We start from the raw sequence: 16,377 nt of genomic DNA, 5'->3' as shown, positions 1-16,377 counted from the left end.
ACATACCAGGCTTTGTCCATATGACATGCTGTCAGGGGTTGTTATGTAGTGGCCTGTGAGTATGTCATGCTGCCATTCCTGCCATCATTCCACTGCTGTTGTGGCCCTCACACATATTGTGGGGTTGGGTCCATATATGTGTGGGCTTCATCTGCACAATACTTGTGTGCCCTTCTGCAGTCCAGAGTCAGTGTATGTAACAGTGATATTTGCCCCTGTATGTCAGTCTATGGGGGATGCACCATAGCTAACCTATCCTGTTACAGCATGTGAGAGATATCAGGGGTAAGCTGCTTTAAGGTATATGAATGTACATTACCATACAATTCACCTTAGGGAAATGCAGGCCTACTGCTTCCTGCAATACAGACTGTTCTGTTTGTCAGTGTGATTGTGATGGTTTCAGTTATGCCTTATTATGTAACAGATACATCCCATTGTGTCAACTGATGTCTTTTCCCCCTAGGGATTGCAAACAGAGTATAGTTAGAGGCTGCTGGACTATACCTCTGTATTACTTACTGTTGATTGATTGTTATCCTGTGGCCCACTCTGTCTTTACTGTTGTACTACTTGAAGGCCTTGGCCTGGACAGCAACATATGTTATGCTTTCCAGAATACTGTATTAATTGATCTGTTTGAGAGTTGCATTAATCTGTTTATTCATTTATTATTTATTTTACATTTGTTGACCGGGCTAGTCCAGCTGGATACATGTCCTTTTTCAGTAGAGGCCTGGGGAGATAAGCTCCAAGATATGGTCAAAATACAATCATACAAGTTCAAACAACACAGAAAAAAAATATCAAATATACTAATAAAAATAGCAACTTTCGTAAAAAAAAAAAATCATCAACAATGGTATCAAGTAATTTATGGTACAGAGTTTGTAACAGGATATAGTACTGAGGACAAAAGTCATAAAAACAGTGAAAATTTCAGGTGTGGAGACATAATGCAGGTTAAGTCAGAAGTAAACAAAGGAAGTTAGATGTGTAGTAATGTAGCAAAGGAGTTACTTATGAAGAGAATGTATAAAGAGGATGTAAAAAAATGAAAAAGGGTAGATAAGACAAATATGATAAAATGGAAAAAGTAGCAGAGGATAGTAAGCACTGGATAGGTTAGTCAAATTAGTAGAGGTAGATGACTAGTCTGGTTTTGAACAGGGGCATAGCCAGTGAGTTTTGAGGAGAAGTTTAAGTTTATTTTTAAAGAGAGATAATGAGGTGAGTGAGGAGAGGTCACAAGGGAGAAGATTCCAGGATTTACCTACAGAATTAGAGAAAAGGGAATCCCCAGCTCTGTTGTTAGGTTCAGTGGTGTGGACTAGTAGTTTGTGAGATGAGCGTAAGGACTTTAGATTTGTATAGGGGGTGATTAGGGTAGATAAACTTGGAGTATTAGAAGGTTTAAAAAGAATGTTGTGGGCAATGGTGAGTTGGTGAAATTTAATCAGGTGTTGTAGTTCTAACCATCCTAGCTGTTTTAAGTTTATGCAATGATGGGTTCAGAGTGGGTTGCCTGTAGCAAATCGTGCAATGTTATTATAGGCCATTTCCAATTTGTTGAGGTTATTCTAGGAGAGATTTGTAAAAATGGGAGAGGCATAAAGGAGTGTAGAGATCAAATGTGTGTGGGCAATAGTAGTTTTAGCAGTGGGGGAAAGGAAGGGTTTTATCCTATAAAGGGTACAAATTTTTTTTATTAACAGTCTTTATGGTATTATTGATGTGGATGTCAAAGCTCAGATTGTTGTCGATGGTGACACCGAGTAGTTTGGTGGTAGAGTCAGGAGATATAATAGTATCATTGGTAGATGTTACTGAGAATTGAAGAGGAGATGACTTATGAGTAGGAGTGAAGAGGAGGAGTTTGTTTTTTTAGGGTTCAAGAGAAGGCAATGCTGAGTGAACCATTGTTCAACTATGTTGAATACTTTTTGGGTGAGAGTGTGAAGGTCATGGGATGATGTAGCTGAAGATAATAGTGTTGAGTCATCAGCATATTGTATGCAAGAGGCTTGTGGGATAGCTAGATGAAGGTCATTAATAAATATTGAGAAGAGACGAGGTCCAAGTATGGACCCCTGAGGGACTCCTAAGGTAACTGGTAGAAGGGTGGATAGAGTATTTTGCCAAAGTACTGCTTGCTGTCGGTTGTCAAGGTAGGATTGGAACCATTTTATGGAAAGTGGGTCTAATGACAGAGATTTAAGGATGTTTAAGAGAATTTGGTGGTTTACCATGTCGAATGCTTTGGACAGGTCGAAGAATAGAGCAGAAGAAAGGTTATTCAGATTTTGGTGCCTGTTAATAAAGTCAGTGAAAGACAAGAGGGCAGTGGTAGTGCTGTGTGAGGGTCTGAAACCATGTTGTTGACAGTTGGAAAGTAAGTTATTTTCAATTAGATGGTGGAGTAGTTGCTTATGGATACACTTCTCCATAATTTTAGCTAAGGGAGAAAGTAGGGAAATGGGGTGATAGTTTGATATTTCTGTGGAATGTCCTTCTTTATGTAGGGGGATTATATGGGAGACTTTCCATAAGGCGGGGATGTAACCTTTAGTAATTGATCTATTGATCAGTATGGGAATAGGATAGGCTATGGCCTTGGATGATAGCTGTAGATATTCAGAAGGCAGTAGGTCTGCAGAAGGAGAGCATGGTTTCAGTTTATTCAAAAGGGTTTGAATAAATGAGGTTGTAACAGGTTTGAAATGAAAAGGGGGGGTGGGGTTGAGGAATATGAGGGTATTGTGAAGGTATTAGCTGATAGTTGACTGGATAGTAATTGGATAGTATCTGTAAAAAAGGTATTGACGGTATTAGCTGTATGGATTGGATTATTCAGGTCTGTATTTTGAGGGTTTGGTGTAGTAGATTGACCTGGGTGGAATAATTGCTTGATGCTGGCTCAGAATTTATGTGGGTTTTTGTGATTAGGTTGTTGATATTGTAAGTAGTAGTTTTGTTTATCAGAGAATATGGCCTTTTTAGTGGCATTTCTTAGCCGTCTAAATGTTAGTTGGCCAGTGGTGTTTTTTGTAAGTCTCCATTTGGCCCAGTATTTATTTATGATGTGAATTTTGTGTTTGGTTTCACTGGAAAGCCATGTGGCAGGCTTGGCCTTAATTCTTATAGATCTGGTTGGAGCATGGTGATTAAGAATGGCAAGGAAGGTAGAATTAAAGAAGTTAGCGGCTTCATCTAAAGGAAGATGTTTTAAGGGAACCCAGTTGCAAGCTCTAAGTTCAATTTGGAATAGATCAGGGTAAATTTCTTTTTGGATCTAATATGTCTGGTAGAGGTTGGGGTAGGGGTGTTGGCTTTATGTCTGATTATATAGGTGTGTGAGTGGTGACTGATGTCATCAGGGAAGGTTCCAGAATCATAGTAGTGACTATGATTGTTAGTGAGAATCCAATCTAGTGTGTTTGCTTTCTTGTTAGATTTATTTATTTTGGTGGGGGAGGTAATGGTCTGGGAGAAACCATATAGGTTTATGTGATTGGTAGGGAGGCTACTACAATAGGTATTCCAGGCTATATTCATATCACCTAGGATAATGGGTTCTTGAGGCAGGTGTTGGGATAGCCAGCAGAGGATATTTTCCAAGGTGGCTATGTTATTTCCAGGGGGCAGATACATACAGATAATATAGATTGATTTAGCATTGTTAAGTTCAAGTTTAGTAATGGGAATTTCTGTCTTGGAGTCCAGAGGTATATTACAGTTGTAAGTGGTTAATTGAAAGCCTGATTTAAATATAATAGCCACACCACCACCTTTCTTAGCTACTCTGTCAAGTCTTAGGATATTATATCCAGGTGGGATAATTTCATTATCTTTGATGACAGATTTTAGCCATGTTTCAGTTAGGCAGATAATGTCAAAGGCGTACACTTCTAGGAGAACATGGAGTTGAGTTACTTTGTTGTTAATGCTACGTATGTTAAGATGAGCTAGTAGGAGTGAGTTAGAAGGTCTTGCAAGGGGAGAATTGATAGATTGATTAAGGCACTGAAGAGTGATAGGGGTTGCAGTTGGACCTGGGTTAGGATGAATATCACCATCCTTTACTGTGAGAAGTTGTAGTAGATAGCTTGGGATAGGGAGTTTGCTGTAGAGAAATAGTATTTTGAAATATTGTGTATTATGTTTAATGTGCGGTTTTCTATGATACTGTGATAGTAGGTAGCTAGGTGAGTATGTTATGTTTGCATGGTTATATAGGTGTGGTAAGGATTGGTAGTTGGTTTGTTGTTTGGGGTAGTTAGTTTGTGGATATAATGGGTGCTCATATGAGGAGAGATAATATGTAAAGGTTAGTAGTAGTGGTAGTAGTAAAAGAATGAAGCAGAGTCGAATTTGAGAAGGGGTAGTTGAATAGGCCATTTGGAAAGATTAGTTATATGTTGTGAATAGGTGGGGATGGAAGTGAAAAGGGTGAGTGTGTAAAGATAGGAGGGAGTGGTGAGTAAAGTGGGGAGTGGTTAGAGATGGGAAATGAAAGAGAAATTGGCCAATGAGAAATGTGAATCGGGTAGTGGGAAGAGGAAGAGGTGTGCTTAGAAAGTATAAGAGTAGGACCCCTGGGGGTGGGTGGGAATTGGGGGTAGGGAGCGGGTAGAGACAATAGAGGGTGGAATGTTGAGAAAAACAATCAGTAAAAGAGCATATGCTGTAAGGTAGAGTTAAACAGTTATATGACATGGCATATACAGCTGTAATAGTACACAAATAAAGCTTTCTCATGTATGCAAACCTGTGTGTGGTGTTATATCCTTTGACCTCTCTGTGGGTATATGTTTCAGGCAATAATTGTCTTTTGTATGGGTGACTCATACAGTGTCCATTTGATGAGGTGGCAACTGTAGGAATACTGGCTGTTGCGTATGGTGTGCACACTCTAAATATGTATCTTCTATACATATCTCTGTGTGTGTATGTGTAGTTACATATATATATATATATATATATATATATATATATATATATATATATATGTATCTGCATATATGTGTGTGTGTGTTTGTATCTTAGGAATGTTTACTGCTTCCACGTTGTACATTCCTTATGGTAGTCAGACTGTACTGCATGATATGTTATTGATACCTGCCTGACATCATACAGGTGGGATGGATTACTGTTAACATCTTGTGCCCATGTTGTGTCGGGTCCTGGTTATGGGACTTGCAACAGTTGGTATTGTATTGCAGGGCAGATCTGTTTGACTGTGAGGGGGGTAATATCAATATGTACAAGACGTATGTAGCTTGGGCCCCCTCACCCCCATTAACGGTGCCTGTGGTCATAAATGTATTTGTTATGTTCTCTTTTATATATATGTATAGATATATATATACTTATATACATATATAGATAAATATATATATATATATATATATATATATATATATATATATATATATATATACATATATATATGTATAGGTATGTGTGTGTGTGTGTGTGTATATATATATATATATATATATATATATATATATATATATATATATATATATATATATATATATATATATATATATATATATATATATATATATATATATATATATATATATATATATGGATTCACTTTATAATCCGAAATTCTGAAATACCAATTTCAGAATATCGAGATCATAAAGCGAAACACCACAATACCGACTGCCCATAATCGAAATTCAAAATCCCGACACTTGCATACACACACTCACATACACACAACTGCCTCCCACACACAAACAAAACTAACCTACTTAAATATTCTAACTCGAGACTGCACAATCACACACACAAAGGCAATTCACACCCACACATTTCACAGCCCCATGCACACACACATCACAAAAACACACACTAACATACACTACAGCACATAATCTACACACTCATACAAATTTACCTGCACTTACATCCATTCATACAGTGCAACACCAGAAGCTCGAACCCGACACTTACATACACACACTCACATACACACAACTTCCTCCCACACACAAACAAAACTAACCTACTTAAATATTCTAACTCGAGACCACAATCACACACACAAGGCAATTCCACACACATTACACAGCCCCATGCACACACACATCACAACCAAAACACACACTAACATACACTACAGCACATAATCTACACACTCATACAAATTTACCTGCACTTACATCCATTCATACACAACACCAGAAGCTCCAAACGGTATTTTGAATTCGCTTCTGGTGTTTTGCGATTCTGGGCATTCGGTATTCTAATCTCGGTATTCTGAAATTGGTATTTCAGAATATCGAGATTATGAAGTGAACCATATATATATATATATATATATATATATATATATATATATATATATATATATATATATATACACATATATATATATATATATATATATATATATATATATATATATATATATATATATATATATATGTAGATATTTATATATCTATTTAGATAGAAATATATACACATACATGTGCTATTGTAACCTGATAGTAACTTTTTTGCTGACTGTAATGGAACTTTGTTGCATTTTATTCATTGAGGAGCTTTTCTCCCCGTGTCTCTGCTGAAAATGAGACAAAAGCTCAGTCAGACTAACACGGTTAACACATGTAAAATAAATAAATACATAAATAAATATATACATCTACATGTTTAAATGCATTTCCTATACTGTTGAATGACTATGCTGGATGATATGTTTGTGTAAACATCAGGGTTATGTATATGTGACATGGCTTTGTGGTAAATCACCTTGGCTATGGTGTACAGTGTCCTGGGCTCGAGCCTTGCATAGGCTGTTTCTTTTGTTTCTGGGCAGAACAAGGGCCGTTGGATACAGAGTGACTAATTCACTATTAAGCAGTTGTAAGCGGGTTTGTGCAGGTTTGAGCAGAGGTAATCACTGCTGACTTCTGTTTACAGTTTCTTATACTGATTTAGCTTCTCAGTTGCTTAACCTCTGTAGGCATTGCTTACCCCCAGCGCAAACAGGATTAAACCCACTTACTGCTGCTTAAAAGTGCTTACTCCCACTTACCCCCATGCTAATTTCTTTAAAATAAATGAAAAAGGTTTGATAGGAAAGTGGTTAAAAAGGGGCACAAAGAGGGAAAGACAGTAGGGTAAATTGCTAGGGATGTGCAGGAAAGGTGTAGGGAAGGTCCATAGCTGCCCATTTCTTCTACAGCAACAGCTGTGCATATACACTGAATTTGGAGATAGATTTGGACACTCATACTCCTGAGAGAGGGGTGAGGACAATAATAATATGTTGTTAAGCCAATTAGACCTGATTACATGTGTCCAGTGGACATGTGTGCAAAATGGACAGCTATGTATGGGGCATGATTTTTTTTTTTGGGAACAGATTGCCCTTTTTTCAGGTGAGAGTGGGATGTTGGGGAGGGATAGTAGGAATATTTAGGAAGGTAGGTTGAGTAGGCTAACATGTAAGACAAACAAGACGCATGCAGGGAAAGTATATGACACATGTAGGGGGTAAACACCTTGACGGGGAGGGGTATTTGGAAATCGGTAGCCCATGAGCCCCCTAGTGGAAGCAGTGGGACTGAGGTCCCTACCAATGGGCAGTCACCACTGCACCTTCACAGCCCCAATGGTGGCTGTACTGGGGGGCTGAGTAGGTCAGCCAGGCCGACCTTCTAGTTGTGACACATGGCCCTCAAACTGGTGTAGCAGATCTCTGACCTCCCTGTGGAACTCGCAATGCACCACAACCCAGACCTGGCAATGGGTGACAGGTTCCTGTCTGTGCCCACTCCCCCCAGGGTGGGTGAGCCCCATTCCTTGAGGCGGTTCCACCCAAAGGTGGTGCAGGACCAACGAACAAGGAGGTCCCGGGTTGGCCTCCAGACGTGCTGGTTCTCGGTGCCATGGCCACCTAAGGTGGGACAGGTGGGTCCACCGGGACCGGCCTTCCCAAATGTGCTATAGTGTTAACATTTTATCAACATATGTGGATTAGTAATAGTCAACACATTCCAGGATTAGGTATAACAGCATGCATAGATATTTCCATTAACCCAAACACCAGATATGGAACAGTTGTACAGCAAACAGAACACATGCATATATGGGACCACAGTGGTAATTACAACAGCATGCAGGTACATTGATGACAGCATGCCACCAATGTGGGAGTATTTCAACATGACACATGCATAGAAACAAATTTAAATATTTATCAAACAATAGGACATATGCCCCATCAGTAGATTTAATAGTGCACATACTGATTGAGTTGTGTATTTAGTTTATTGCTGCAAATATGGTGGGGGGAGAGAAAGATGTCAATTAACAACTAGTATATTCCTGTAGTTTGCATTACTTTCCTAGTCAGTGCTGTGATCTGTATCTTACAGGTATTAGTACACTACCCTATTGCCTTAGTTTGGACAGTGGTATGTCTGTTGACAACTATATACATGAACTGAGTTTTACCTGCAGTATACACCTCTTACCTGGTATACCTGTGGAGGTATTGTTTGTTAACACTACATAACTGTTTCTACACAGACTCCCAGATTCCAGGTTAATGTTATGCACATATCTGTCTATCTCTTTTTGCACACAATCTGGGCATGTCTTGACCACATGCAGGTGACCCAGGACATATTTCAACTATTGCCCTCATAAACCTTTAGTGACTTGTGCAATGACAGGTTTGTTTTATTTGACATTTTCCAAATATGTACAGGTCTGACAGTTAGTTATATGACATGAAATGCTGCCTACATGTCAGAAAATAGCACACTGATATGGCAGGGGGACAGGGTAACAGCCATCAGATATGGGCCGAATAACTGGATATTCTGGAGATTTCTGTACACTTGTGGGGTATGATTATGCATACAGCTTACTACCACTTCCAGTATTTGAACCATTGCTGTGTCTGCTAAAAATAAAACTCTGTCCATAACAGTTGAGTGTGCTATATAGATATTGCTGTGAATCCCTTGTCTGATTTCTATCTATAATTCTCCAGTGGTTTTACATTCTGACCTTGTCATTACAACACTCTTATACAGGATTTCCTAGACAGCTGTATTATGTAGTACAGTGTGGGTGACAGTGATGAGTAATACCTTATTATTCTGAGCAACTGCAACACTAACAATGCCATATAATACCAGAGTAAACAATAACAGTACAGGATATCAATCTTTTATTTATAGGCACAGTGTTCGTATCTGTCAGACCTGTGGGAGCAATGTTTGTTAGCACTGCCTTCCTGTTGCCACATAAATTACCAGTTTCCACATTAGTATTATGCACATATGTCTCACTCTGTTACTGTACATACTCTGGTCACAGCTTGACAACATGGGGGAGGAGATGGGACATACTTGGCTAATTACTCTCATAACATTTTGGGGAGTCGCTAGTGTGACAGGTTTGTTCGTATAGATGTCTGACAATCAGTTGTATGTCTTGTTTGCTGCCTAAACATCTAGGATGTAGGATTATACTTACACATGGCTGGGACATCCCCTGTCCTCCTAGCCTTTTGGATCCACTGATCCAAGAGATCCCCCTTTCCCTGCTTCAGGTCGGCATAGCGATGCCTGACCTGCTCAACAGTTCAGGGTATGCCAGTGGCACTGGTGAGTTCACGAGCGAGATGGTCCCAGGCTTCCACTTTGTATTGGGAACCCTGGTACTGGCCCTACAGTAGTCTCTGGTCATGGTCTTTCACAAGGTGTCCTATCATAACTTTGGAGTCCTGGATGCCCCAGCGCTGTGCGCAACAGAGCACACCCTCTCCCATTCCAGACATAGTGCCTACAAGGGGAAGCTACAACCAGTTATGAGATGTAGTCCCACCTATTGGGTTTAAATAGGGCCAGTTCCCCGCACTTTGCCATGATTGGACATTTTTGAAAAGGCTAAGCTATGGGCAAACCTGCTTACCTAAGGTTGGCATTGCTTAAAAGGGTATACCAATGGACAGACTGAGTTAACTGGCCTACACATTACTTACACCTACTAAGCTGGGCTGTGCAATGCTTAGTATTGCTTAATATTTAATTTGCATTATATTTGCATTTTGGCATTGGTTTATTATTCATTACATGTTATATATGTGTTTGGTAACCATGATTCATGTATACGTACACTGTATGGGGTCCTTGTATTTATTAGGGGATTTCAACACTTTCTTACAATGACACCTCACATCTGGGCTTAATGCAGTATTCCAGTTCACATATTTATGTCCTGTAGTAGGTTATACAATATAAAACTGTATATAGATCCTTTTCACATGTTCAGTTTGTATTTCCTATAGTGAGGATCTGTTTGGTGATAACTCAAGCTTATGTACTGCCGTGATGGCTTAGTGGTAAACTATTGTGACTATAGTGTACAGGGTCTTGGGTTCAAGACCTGCAAAGGCTGTTTATTTTGTTTCTGGCAAGAACAGCGGCTGATGCATGCAGAATGTTAAGGAACTTTTAAGCAACTGTAAGCGGGTTTGCGTGAAGGTAAGTAATGCTAAACTCCGGTTAAATATGCTTACAGAGAGTTACCTTCAATATTGCTTAACCTGTGTGCACATTGCTTACCCCATGAAAACAGGCTTAAACTCACTTATTACTTCTTACATATGCTTACTCCCGCTTACTACTGCTTACATATGCTTACTCTTGCTTACTACTGCGTACGCCTGCTTACCACCGCACTAATGTAGACAGTAATGTCTAATGGTTCTTGGGAAGGTGGTGGATTTGGAAACTGTATGGATTTATCATTCATTATACATTTTACCTTCCATTTGTATCCCTGATTTCTGTGTACATATATTGTATGGGGCACCTGTGATTATCTGTGGACTTTGCAACATTATGACAATGGCACCTCACATCTGCATTTAATGCAGTACTCCATTTCACCAATATATGTTAAGTCATAGGTTATGCAACAAAAGAAATTGGTCATAAAATTATTTGACATGGAAATGGATTGTACTGGAGTGGGACTCAAACCGGGAATGACTGCTCATAAGGCAAATGCTGTGCCCACTACACTATTGCTGTACTGCTTTATTTACATATATCTTGCATTCTATCCTCTTGTGCCATTTAAGCTGCATTAACCATAGCTAAGCGATGGGCAAACTCATGCACCTACTGTTAAATTTACTCTGTTGTATAAAAAAATGACTTTATATTTAATGTTTTAACTATTGCTCTTGTAAACTTGGAGGGATATATGTGAACACCTATGAGTGATCTCGCTCATTCTTATTCATACACTGCTATTCTTCATTGCAGGAGCAGGTATATTCTGAGAGCTCTGCTCTCAGACACACACCCTGCACTCGTACATGCTCCATGTACATTTAGGAGCTCAAGCAGCGTTCCTTCATTGATATGCATGGCTCTCTGCCATCCTGCTCCTAAACGGCTGCTTCTGTGCAGGACTAAGCTAGTCCTGCACGGAAGGATAGTGAATCCAGGGGAGAAATTAAAGGCAGCAGGCTGTCTGGGGGATTATTTTGGGAGAATAGTGTCTACTTTTATTTATATAATTCAATGGACCCACACTCAAAAGGCTCAAGGGACAGATAAGAGTGAGTCCACCAAGCCAAGGACTGCACAAGTAATAACCAAGAAAAAGAAATTCACTTACAAAAATGTATACACACATGCACACACACACACACACACACACACACACACACACACACACACACACACACACACACACACACACACACACACACACACACACACACACACACACACACACACACACACACACACACACACACACACACACACACGCACACGCGCGCGCATGCACGCACTTCTAATTCTTATGATAAGGACATCATTTTGACATGATTATGCTGTGTAGATTGTCTTATACTGCTACATCATGTAGCTCAAACCCCGCCAGCTACTTCTGTGCTTCAAGAAGTTGCTCGAACAATAGCTCCACAGGCAATCCAAGCCAAAAGAGAAACATTTATCAATGTCATTTTGACTGCATTTTTTTAAAGTGGAGCAGAAGGCCAGATTACAGCAATTGTTCACAGGTTTGAGTGAATGTGCCAGTGCACCACGTCTAGCTCCATGCCCTGGGAGATTGAGACCCTGATATATAGAGAAGGAAGTTATGGGAAGGGTGATGGGAAAAGGAGGGAAGAAAATGGGAGGCAGGTTAGTGTGCAAAGGCAGACAGCTGGACAACAGTAGAGAAAATAAGTCTAGCCATGTAATAACCCGAATACCCTTATTAATCATAATTAGATGGTCATTGTTAGCAGAGTGATTCTGTGATTAGTACTGACTGCCCCTGTCCATGAGGGACACAGGTGCCACCCCTGAGGTGAATTTATGGTCACCCATCCAATTGTCACAGTTGCACTTGAATAGGGTCATTGAGGAGCTCTGCTTCACATTGAGTGGGAGCTTATTCCAGAGGAGCAGCAGTCTGTCTCTCCAGCATGTTTTGTTAATGTCACAGGCTAGGCTGAGATCCCTGGAGTGAATTCTTCTTCTCCCATTTGATTTGTGGATGTGCAGCATTTCCATTAGGGCAGGGTCCAAGACTGCTCTGTAGACCTGGTGCAGGTTGTCTTTGTATGATACAGAGTGCAGTGACAGGGCTTTCAGTGTTTCCATGTATGTCATGTTATGCAGGCCCTGGATTCTCTTGGTTAGAAACCTCTATGGTATTTCCAGTTGCTGCAGGTGTCTGGTGAAGTACATACAGAAGGAAGCATTGTACTTAATTAGTGGTCTGATAAGGGTCGAGTACAGCAGAGCTATAAACTCCCTGGTCTTGGATGTGATGCCATTATTTATGAGATGCACAATGTAGAATACTTTTCTTACCACTATGGACATATGGTGATCAAAGTTTAGATTCCTATCAACCTCTGTTCCCAAGTCTTACACCACTGAGTTTGAGCTTAAAGGAGTGCTGTCTATATCATAATTAGCAGGGGGTACTTCTTTGCCAAAGGGGATAATGAGGATTTTTTGTGTTAAGTTTTAGTACATGAATTTGGCACAAATCATTTATCTGTGTCAGCCCCTTCTGTAATATGTTAACATCATTGGGGGAACTCTATGATTGCCACCAGTTTCCAGTCATCTGCAAATCTGGTAAGCCTCAGGCTGTCTACCTTCACCTGGACTTCAGAGAAATAGATTTCAAACAGTAGAGGGCCCAGCACAGATCCTTCTGGTGCCCCACTGGTAACTGGTCTACTAGTGGAGGTGGACTCTCCAACTTTGACAGTGTGCATTTTGTTGGTGATCCACTTTGTTACCCATCTAGTAATGTATGGGTTAATCATCAGCTGGGAGAGTTTCTCTATGATACTTGAATGAGGGATTGTGTCAAAGGCCTTGGCTAAATCAAGATTGGTGGTATGTACTGTTTTGTCCTCATTCAGGGCTTTGATGACATTCTCAAAGAAGTCCACTAGGTTTAATTAGCAAGATTTACCCTTGAAAAACAAAACTGGGTTGGGTCAAGGGTTTGAAGACCACCTATGTCATTGTGAATAAGGTCCATGATGAGTCTTTCCATGGCCTTGCAGATAAGGCTGGTTAGGCTTATGGATCAATAGTTCCCAGTTGTGCAAGGGAACAAGGAACTGTTGCTGTTCTCCACTTAGCCGGACCAAAGCCAGTTCTCAGGCTATGGTTAAAGACAGTGCTGAGTGGTTCTGTTAGGTGAGTTCCATCACCTGCTGATACATCAGGGTGGCCAGTTGTATAGACCCCCCTCAGCTCTGCTGTACTGATGGTTGGGGCCAGCCAGGAGAGTATATCTGCAAATTCATTCCAGGATGTTCTACATTCTGGCCATGTGCTTGCCCACTACTGTCTAAATCCCAACCTCTACAGGTAATGGGGACAAGGCTACCTGAAAATCAGAGTTTGAGATCCCCCTTCAATGAGGCATTCACACCCTCCTGAACTATAGCCTTAGCAAGGTCAGGCTGTTGTTGAGCTACCACCGGAGTGCCATGGTCATCTGAACTTGCAGAGAGGAGACACAATGGGAAGGTTGTCATAAGTGAACCCATCCTACCAGTGAAGGTGTGTGCATGTGTGTGTGTGTGTGTGTGTGTGTGTGTGTGTGTGTGTGTGTGTGTGTGTGTGTGTGTGTGTGTGTGTGTGTGTGTGTGTGTGTGTGTGCGCACATATACCTTATCTATCTATATACAGAAATAGACAGAACTATAGGTAAATATACATAGAGAGAGAGGTGTATGACATTTCACTGAAATGTCATAACATTAAACCACAGATGATCAAACTTAAATGTTCAGTCCTCAATATATATATCCCTACTCTGAGACTGCACTACAGTGGGGAAAAGGCAAATTTTCCATCCCCTGCTGTTCTCAGATTTCACTTTGGAAAAGCCCGTACAGTCTGATCAACTGATCTGCTATACCAGATTTTCCATGCTTCAATGAATTAACTTTTTGACATGAGATCTGGATCCCATATACATCTGTATATGTATAGATCTGTCTATCTAGCTATCTGGCTATCTATATGGACCCCATTCACTTATCAATCATTCGTTTGTAACGTGAAATGCAGGTACATTTTTCCAAATCTTCAGTTTACCACGTCTGTATTGCAGAATGTCTGTTGTGTTAAAAGAAGTAAATGTGTTTGTATTAAAGATGGGAGTGAGTGAGTGTGTGTGTGTGTGTGTGTGTGTGTGTGTGTGTGTGTGTGTGTGTGTGTGTGTGTGTGTGTGTGTGTGTGTGTGTGTGTGTGTGTGTGTATGTATTTATGGGTTATGATTAGAGTAAAGTTTAGGTAAAGAGATAGATTCTTTGCTGTGTATGTGTGTATTTGTATGTAGTGAGTTTCCAAGGTGTCTTGTGTACTGTTAGTGTTATAGAACGTTTTTTTTTCAATGATAAGGTGCATGGATAGGAGAAGAACCATGGTTAGAGTGATTTCACAAAGTACACAGTTGTGTATATTCTTTCCTACTTGCACACGGCCCGTTTAATAAATCACACAGAGCAGAGTTATGAGCCTTGTAGTATGCACCATCTCTCTGTAAGTTTTGACTTATTTATTAGTTTGTCCCATAATAAATAATAAAACAAAAAATAGGGTGGGGTACATAAAAATCAGTTTTCTTGGCAGCATGCACCAGTGGCATTAAGGGATAAACCTCTGACTATGGCCCAGACAACCCAAGATTGATTACCAGCTCAGATGTTTAATGGCATGGGCAGGGAGGAAGTTCATGTATACCAGTGGTAGAGCAGGTGCTCAGGCACATCTCTGAGACTAATACCTGATTGTAAATGGGGACAAATGGGAAATGCTGTCTACAGGGGGGCAGGACTTTGGTTGAGTCACATGTGGAGGTATGGATAATAGACCTCAAAGCCCACAGTTTGCCATCCACTTACAAGGTCTGAGTGGCCATAGGGGGTAATGATGAGAGGATAAGGAAAAGCACTCACTTGACTGCAATATGACACTGACACAGCTTGCTAATCTCCCCACTGGCCTTCAATGTGACTGAAGTAAGTACAAGGGAAGTCAAGTCAGATTTGATAGACGTGGTTTATGAGGAAAGACATTGCCATCAGCTGATGGTCAACTGTGGGGGAACGAAAAAAGGGAAAGAAAATAAGGTTTATGGCTCAATCACTCAAAAATGCCCTTTTTGCATTATTGTGGATTATAATAGTGAGCTGGCATAAGCAAGCAGTTCAACATTGCAGTAGAAAAGCTCCACCCTAAAAGGAATCATTGTACGATATTAACATCTAGGACAGAAAAAGAGTGTCGACACTAAAAATGAGCATTATATCAAGTTAATATTTAGAATATGGACAGAAAAGTAGGGTCTATACTAGCACACACACACACACACACACACACACACACACACACACACACACACACACACACACACACACACACACACACACACATATGTATAGGGCACCTTCACAGTTGGCAATCGCTGAACAGGAAGGAATGGATTTGGCTTAGTTACAGAATTACAAGGAAAATGACAACAAGGGGCTAAGGCATGGCAGGAGGTTAAATTAGTAGGACTACTTAAAACTGCTTCTGAGAACATGAGAGCTGGAAAATGTTGTGCACAATTATGCAAACGTCTACTGGAAATGTAAGAACAAGAGAGGTGGAGGAATAGTTGCTATACTGTAAAAATAAACAGACAAAAGTAGAGAGGATAGCAACAGGTTAAATTAGTTTAGAGTGCTTCTGACAGCATAAGAGCTGGAGAAAATGATACCCATCCGTTAACAAGGTAGGCCCACTGGACCCACAGCCCCTTTTCAGGGGTGACCTGGGAGCAATGTCT

Source organism: Protopterus annectens, chromosome 11.part0 (genome assembly GCF_019279795.1).
Source record: "Protopterus annectens isolate FY-2018-M chromosome 11.part0, PAN1.0, whole genome shotgun sequence".
NCBI lineage: Eukaryota > Metazoa > Chordata > Ceratodontiformes > Protopteridae > Protopterus > Protopterus annectens.
This window is presented reverse-complemented; position numbering follows the sequence as displayed.